Consider the following 8,494-nt stretch of genomic DNA (forward strand, 5'->3'; position numbering starts at 1 on the left):
TCACGGAGCAGGCAAGCAGACAAAATTTAAACTATGTCTGTGGTCCCTTGGCTAGTAACCATTTGAGTCTGGGTTGTAGAATTTGGAATTTACTCTCTCAAACTTGGCATGAGGGGTTCTTAACCTTTTTTGGCACCTTGGACTCATTCAGCAGCCTGGTGAATCCTGTGAGCCCCTCCTCAGAAACGTGTTTTTCAATACGTGAAGTAATTACAATGAAACGTTACCTTTTTTTCAAAAATTTATGATTTAATATTTGTGCTTTAATAACTTGTTACACAGCTGGATCTAGTGGTGGATTGAACAGCGTAATTTTGAAATAGTAATTAGCACAAATATAAGATCTGCAGCAAGTGAAATGTGCTAATACATATGATTTCTATTGCTAAAGCCATAGGTACTGCCAGAACTAACATGGTTTACCACCTACGTTCATGTTTAAAGGAAATGCAAATTTTCAGTTTTAGAAGTTAGTGAAAATGAAGATAGAAATTTTTTACCATCCAAGTTTAGGGACACAGAATTCTGTCCATAGGCCTCAGGTTAAGAACCCCTGGCCTAAGATTTTTGCTTTTATTGTGTTTAGGTGGCTGGGGCCTTTCACCCTGATGTGAGAGCCTCAAATCAGTACTGGCAGATCAGTTTCCCTTGGCCAGAACCATTTAAAATCTCAATTACCTTGTGTAGTCATTCCACTGACTCCTGCTTTACTCATTATTTAAAAAAAAAAGAGAGAAATAGATTATGGGCAGAAAAATAGTCCAGTGCTTTTGGAAAGCTATTTGAGTACTCTTGGATGTGATTTCCCTGGGAAATCTTGACAAATGTGACTGGACAGGTAGGCTCATCTCCTGTACCGGGGTCTTGGAGACACCCTGGCCAGCTCGTTAATGCAGATGGTGTCCCTGGACAACATGCAACGATGTGGTGGTTATTTCAGTGTGTGATTCCTTTATGATGAAGCATTAGGGAACAGACCCCTCTGCAACTTTGCACAACAATGTAGCAGAATAAATGTCAGCGGCTCTCCCAGGTAAAGCAAACTGAACAAGCCTGGTCTCTTTTGACAGAAGCACTCCAATATCCGGAGAGGAATAGCCTAGAGAGGAAAGCCCAGGATTGGCTGTCTGATGCTTTGTGCGTGTTGCAGGTACTTAGGAGTTTAAGTGCACTGTAAAAAGCAATTCTCAGAATTACATTTTCCAAGTGGGACATGGAGGAAGCAGACTGGTATGTAAAAATAACCCAGGCTTGGGCATGTTCAAGAAGAAAAACAGTCTTAATGATGGTAAAGGGAGACGTCCCTGCATCTTCGTGCATCAAGGAGCAAGAATGTCCTCCCATGCAAGGGTTTGCTCCCACTATGACTGAAAACACTGTGTTGGTGAAGGAGGTCCTCTTCACCAGGATTTGCGTCTTTTGGGCTGCTTTTGGGTGCCACGAGGCCTAAAGAGGAGCAGAAACTCAGGCGTAGAACACTCAGACCGGAAAACCGGAAGTGTAGGATCTACAGCCATTTTGGTGTCAGCCATTGCTCTGAGTCTTCTCTCTTCTATTTGCATTCCACTGTCAACTACATCATTCTACAATGTCTGTGCCCTTGGTGATGCCCCACCCATTGGATAGATTTCTTGCACATGGCCTCCATTTTGGTCCCTGCCAGCTTGCAGAGGACTGGCTCTGGTTCGCATACCAGTCTATGCAGGTCAGGCAGTAAGGCCACCGATCCTGTCTGCTTGAGGAACATGGTAGCATTTGAGCCTGGCCCTTGGCTCCAACTGGCTAAATCCAGAAAGGTTTGTGCACTAAAATAATTAGGCTTAGTAATGAATTGTAAACCATTGAAAAAATGGGAAGTCATGAGGGTGTATGGAAAACAAATATACAAATGAATTAGGGACACAAGGTGCTTACCATAGAATGCTGATTAACAAGTACTGAAGGGGGAGGGAGTACTGGAGTTGAAAACTTAGCATTTTGCACTTACAATGAAGACAATCAGGCAAGAGTCATCCACTAATGAAAAATCTTGGAAATACTGAGGAGCATATTTACGTGGCTTTACATCTTCCACAGATTGCTTATGAGTTGTGTATCAGTTTCCTATTGCTGCTGAAACATTTACCACGAACAGTCCCTTAAAACAAACAACATGAATTTATTCTCTTACAGTTCTGGAGGTCAGATGTCTCAAATGAGTCTTGCACGGCTCAAACCAAGGTGTCTGGGGCTGGTTCCTTCCGAAGGTTCTAGGGGAGAATCCATGTCCTGCCTTTTGTAGCCTCTAGAGGCTGCCTATATTCGTGGCTCTTGCCGTTGTCCTTCAGTCTGAGAGCCAGCAGTACAGCATTTTCCAGTCTCTCTGCCTCCACTGTCACATTGCCTTCTCTTTTTGACCTCTCCGCATCCCTGTTGTAAGGTCCCCTGGGGATTACATTGGGCCCACCTGGGTGATCCACGCTAATCTTCCCTAATTTGAGATTCTTAACCACAGCTGCAGAATTCCTTTTGGGATATAAGGTAACATATAAGGTTCTGGGATTACAGTATGGTATGGGCATCCTTGGGGGGCCATTATTCAGCCTACCACCCATTGCAAAAGAAAAAATAAGTTTACAGTGGAGAAATTGGGCAACACCTTGACTAGGTGATCAAAATCAACAAAGAGCAGGTGGACATCACGCCACGCGTACTCTGAGAAGGGCCCACCGCCACCTAGGCTGTATTTGGTAAGAATGTACTGCCCGGATGTAATCATGAGGAAGCGGGCTACAAATGAGAAATGCCCTATTCAAAAAAGGCCAGAATTCTTTAAATGTATAATCTCAAAAAGACAAAAGGCTGTGAAAAGGTTTGCAGATTAAAGGGTGCTGAAGAGTCATGGCAACTAAATGCCATACCAGACCCTACACTGGGCCCTGTATTGGTGGACAAATGTTGTAAAGGGCATTATCGTATAAACTGATAAATTGGAACAGGAACAGTAGTTTCGTTGTTTTTATAGATTTTACTTATTTATTTATTTTTGGACAGAGGGAAACATTGATTGATTGCCTCTCAAATGCACCCCGAGCGGGGACCTGGTCCTGATCCCAGGCATGTGCCCTGACCAGGAAATGAACTGGCGACCTTTTGCTCCGTGGGACAGTGCCCAACCAACTGAGCTACACCAGTCAGGGCCAGAAATGGTAGTTTTGATACCAGTATTGTGTCAATGTTAAGTTCAGTGAAGTTCTTACTGCAACTTTTCTGAGTTTGAAATTATTTCCAAGTAAAATGTTAAACGTTAAGAAATACAAGGGAGGGATGCTCTTGGCACACTTGGTCTCCTGTCTGCCTGAGGGACATAGCAGCAAGGTTTGGACACAGAACCGGAAACCTAACAGGAACAAGGTTTTTGAAAAAGCGGCACCCAAATAAGCACGTGCTGCCTTTAAGATCTAGCCCAGGAGGCAGAAAAATGTGATGTTCATTAAGCACCAGCAGTTCTAGCGGCTAAGTCATGTCTTTGAGGCTTTCTGAGAGTCTGCTCCACAGAGAAAAAACCAGTGCTGCACAGGAGATCAGGAAAGCCTTGGGAGTGGGGCTCTTCCCCGGATGTCTGCTGCGGTGCAGGTCAAGGGAGATGCACCAGGAGGAAAAGGGTGGCGTGGCGGCTGACTCAGTCCACACTTGGATTCTTGTGGGTCCTGCTGGCTTAGAGACAAAAGGCATCGGGCAAAGATCTTGCCTCCAAGACCCCACTGATCTTGTGCTGTCGTTAGACGTTTGCTGAAACGCTGCAGGGCGTGAGGGCTTTAGTATTTCCTTTTTCTTTCCCCACGTAGGACGTGGCAGAAAAGGAATGGAGAGCAAGACTGGGCCAGAAGACCCCTCCCCCCCTATTTTTTTTTTATCTGAAGGCAAAGAGCCCTTTATTGTAATCTTTTACATTTGAAAATGGGATCACATTCAAAAACTGTTCCATTAGTTTTATGAGAAAACTGAGGACTTGAAAAGGTTCAGCTGGACCAGTAGTTGCCCTGCTATTTAGAAATAGGAAGAGGAACCAAGACAGTGCTTCGCAAACTTGAATGCGTATAGGGATTACCCGAGGACCTTCCTAAAACAGCCTGATGTGGTAGGCCTGGGGCAGGGCCCAGGAGTCGGCATTTCTGACGGTCGAATCGGCTGACGTTGATGCTGCCAGTCTGTGGACCACGCCTTGACTAGTACTGAGCCGGAGTGCTGCTAAGTACGAAATCAGATGGGTGGCATTGCCGAAAAATGCAGAAAGCTGTTGCATGAACCGCTGCTGAATTGAAATGTTCTAAATATCAACTTATTGGTATAAGCGGGCTCAAAAGCAACAGATGTTGCCCTGGTAATTGTTAAAATGAGTTCCTGTTTAATTCCTGTTGAAATGTTGTCATGTGTTTTGTTAAAAAGGCAATTGGATTTTTAACCTCCCAGGACTCCCCCAAAGGCATTTATACCCCCGGCATTTGAAAAATGACAAAAGTGGTGGCAGATGGAACCAGTTAGTGGAGACTTTGAAGCAATGGGCAGTGCAGGAATTTCCATGCAATTCTGAAAAGATACGGAGACCCCTGTTCAGTGGGCAGACGTTGCATTGACAGAAGATTCTAAACACAAGGTTAAGGGATTGTGCTTTTTAAAAAAGATTTTACTCATTTTTAGAGGAAGGGAGGGAGAAAGAGAAACATCGATGTACGAGAGAGACACACCCCCACCTGGGGACCTGGCCCACCACCCAGGCATGTATCCCAACCAGGAATCAAACCAGTGACTTTTCAGTTCGCAGGCTGGCACTCAATCCACTGAGCCACACCAGCCAGGGCGGATTATGCTTTTTATTGAACTAAACATGCAACCTACTGAAGGCTGGATTGCGCTTTGATACCATGGGTTTAGGTAAGGTTGTTTATTTCTGTGGAGAGTAAAACTGGAACAAATTTCAGCTTGTGCCTGGGTTGTTTTCAGATTTATTCAAGATACAAAGAATAATAAGGGAAAGGATTAGGGGTTTCATGATTGAGTTTTGACATTGTACTAAAACAGCTCTTAGTAGCAGTTCTTGGCCACTTTTGCCGCAGCCTCTGAAGGGGCCATAGAAGACAAAGAGATACATTAAGGGCAACACATAGAGGAAAGGACATGTGGGCAGCGTCTCTAGCTGCAAAAAAGTAAGCAGCATAAACACCAGCCAAAAGTAGCAGGGTACCATCAGGGCTGCTGGAAATAGAAGCATGAAGGACTAAATGTAGACTTACCAAGGCGAAGGCTATAAAGAAAGCACACGTGTTTTAGTTAAGGGATGGGTAGTGATAGAAGTGATTTACTACAAGTGCTTTGTAAAACAGCAAACATTTAGAAGGAGACAGCAAGGCCTAATATTTATCTGTGCTGCAGCTATGTGGAAAGATAAACTCTTAGATTTTCCCATTAACCAAAAGGCCATCAGGCCCTCCCAGTCTTGTTTCTCCCCTACCGGGAAAACATCTGGCCTAGTGTTAGGGCTGAATTGCCATTCCCCCGACCCTGCAGAATGTTGAAGTCCCAACCCCCCAGAGCCTGTGAATGTGACCCTATTTAGAAATAGGGTCTTTGCAGATCAAATGAAGGAGAGGTCCTTAGGGTGGGCCCTTTCTGAGTGTGACTGGTATCCTTACAAAAGAGGAAATTTGGACTCAGAAACACGTATAGCGTGAATATACGAGGGAACACCATCCTACAAGCCAAGAAATGCCCGAGGACAAAGGGCTGCAACAGATCCTCCCTCACAGCTCTCAGGAGGAACCAACCCCACTGACACCTTGATCTCAGGTCTCTGGCCTCCAGAACCGTGAGATGATACATTTCTGTTGTTTAAAGCCACGCAGTGGGTGGTGCTTTGTTACAGCAGCGCCAGGAAACTCATACAGATGGTCTCCAAAGTAGATGGCAGATGGAGGAGGGTTTCTCTATTAGCGATTATTGTAATAATACTATATAACAAGCAAACCTGAAATCTCTTATTTAGATAGCTTAGATCAATTTCTTATTTAAGTAGCTTAGATCAATAAGTGTTAATTTCCCTGTCACCCATCTGTGGGTTGGCTGGGGTTCAGCAGATCCAGGCTGGGCTCTGCTGGGCTTTGCTCCAAACCGTGTGGTGGGTCTAAGTCTGCTACCCTTGTCTCTCAACCCCCTTGGGCCAGTGGCTACCTGAAACCTGTTAGGCTGAAAGATGGGAGTGCAAGAGGGCAAGCACAATGATGCAAACACATTTCCAGCCTCTGTGCCGTGTCTGTCACTGTCCCATCAGCCAAAGCACATTGCACAGCCAAGCTTGACGCCGAGAGGCAAGGAAGTCTGCTCTGTGAGTGAGGCCAGAGCCAGGATATGAATGACAGAGGAATGAAGAATCGGAACAATAATTCAATCTAACACACTTAACCTCAGAACTTAATGTAAAATTCAAGAAGTGCTTAATGCCCCCTGTTCAGAATTCATGGTGTTTAAGGAAAGAAGAAAATGTCTTATTCAGAGATAGCAACACAAATTGTCTACCTTGACTGTGACAAATGTGAGAAGACAGAATCTTGGAGCCCTGTATTATACTTTAAGTGAAGCAGTCAATGGGTGGCCTCTTAGTAGCAAAGAGAAGGTAAAATCTTTGAAGGAAGTAACCAGAGGCACTGGCAGATACCTCGTAAGTAAAATAGTGCTGTGAATTGCATGGGCATCTTACGTTGGTATGAGATGCCAAAGTTTGTGGCTTCCTGGAAGGAACACTGTTCTGGAAACTTACGAAAGGTGTCATTTGGTGAACATATTCTCTTGGTAATGGGGGACCTTGAAACACAAGACTGAATTAGAAGTCAAGAGTTAGAAGGCAGCATTGCTCCTTCCTTCCTTGCTTTTAGCAGTGGGATCGAAACTGGCTTAAACCATCCTAAATTCCCAGGTGTAAAAGTCTGTAGGGCTTCACACATACTCAGTGATGTTACAGTGTACAGGGCAAGCAACGCCAAGTCCTACAAATACTACCTCATTGGATGCAGGATATAAAAGCGGTTTTGAGTGTAGGTGCTGGGCTTGGACCACTGGCTGCAAATCCTGGTTCTGCCACTTCCTGGCTTGGGTCTTGGCCCTCTCTTTGTGCTTCTGTAAAACAGGGATAATAATGACACCTCTGTCTTAGCCCTTTCAGGCTGCTCTATCGGAACACCATAAATGGGTGGCTTATAAACAATAGACATTTATTTCTCACAGTTCTGGAGGCTGGAAGTCCAAGGTCTAGGTGCTGTGTCTGGTGAGAGCCTTTTTCCTGCTTCATAAGTGGTGTCTTCTCTCTGCATCTCTGTGGTGGAAGGGTCGAAGGAGCTCTCTGTGGCCTCACTTCTAAGTGCTCTTCTAAGAGCACTAATCCTGTTCCTGAGGGCTACAATGCACCCTCTTGACTTAGTCACCTCCCAAGGGCCTCACCTCCTAATACCATCACATTGGGGGTTAGGATTTCAACATATGGACGTGGATGGACACAAACATTCAATATACAGCAACCTCTCTCTGGATTGTCGTGAGAAACAAATGACAGAACCCACACTTAGTTTGGTGTCTGGCATAAGGTGAGTGCTCAAACTTTAGCTTTTATTATTTACCAGCAAGTATCAGGGTTTCAAAGTGGAGTTACACAAAATCAGAATTTATACTAGTGCAGCCAGAGTGTCTAGTATTTAGAGCTGCTGCTACCTTTAAATCAGCTGGTGGGTTCTTAAAGGCTACTACATGTCATGCCCTTTTCGGTCTTTACATTCACCAAGAACAATGGTACAGAATTGGTTTTATGTAATTTTTAAAAACCTACTACTTTAGTTCTCCCAAATGCCTTTTTTCCCTCCCCAATTTCTCCACATGTCTTCAAGGTAACTGGCTATATTAAATGCTAATTAGATGGGGGTAATAAAGAGTTAAGATGTTTTCTATGTGTCCTGGAAGGACTCATTTAAGTGGGGTTTGGGTGATCTTCCATTTGCTAAAATTGGTTAAGGTTGGATATTTATGTTACACAAGCTCTTGGAGAGGAGGGACTGTGCCCTATTGAGCTTCGCATCCTCAGAGTTTACCAGACACACAGTTAGTCTCCAATAAAGAGAGAATGAAACTGTAAATGATCAAAGTCATACTGTGAAGTATACATCATGAAAAAGATAGCATCCAGCAGGTTGGGTATGGAAGACCCAGTAATGTACAAAGGACTTAGGCCATTCAACGTAACAGTAAGAATAGTGACTGATAAATGTTTTAACTCAGCCCTGAGAAAGAAATTAACAACCAAGAACAATGGCCAGCTTCTCTTTCATGGAATGAATGCATTTAACCAAGCTGAAGCCCGCAGGCCTTCAAAATTTAGAAGACTGATGTCAGCACCTTCCCGGAAGAATCAGAATGCTCCAATAAATGCTACTAGATAAGAGCAATGCAGAAGTCGGAAAATGTTCTCATAACT

This window comes from Pteronotus mesoamericanus, unplaced genomic scaffold, assembly GCF_021234165.1.
Source record: "Pteronotus mesoamericanus isolate MK-2021 breed Mesoamerican mustached bat unplaced genomic scaffold, CSHL_Meso_final contig_65, whole genome shotgun sequence".
In the NCBI taxonomy this organism is placed as follows: Eukaryota; Metazoa; Chordata; class Mammalia; order Chiroptera; family Mormoopidae; genus Pteronotus; species Pteronotus mesoamericanus.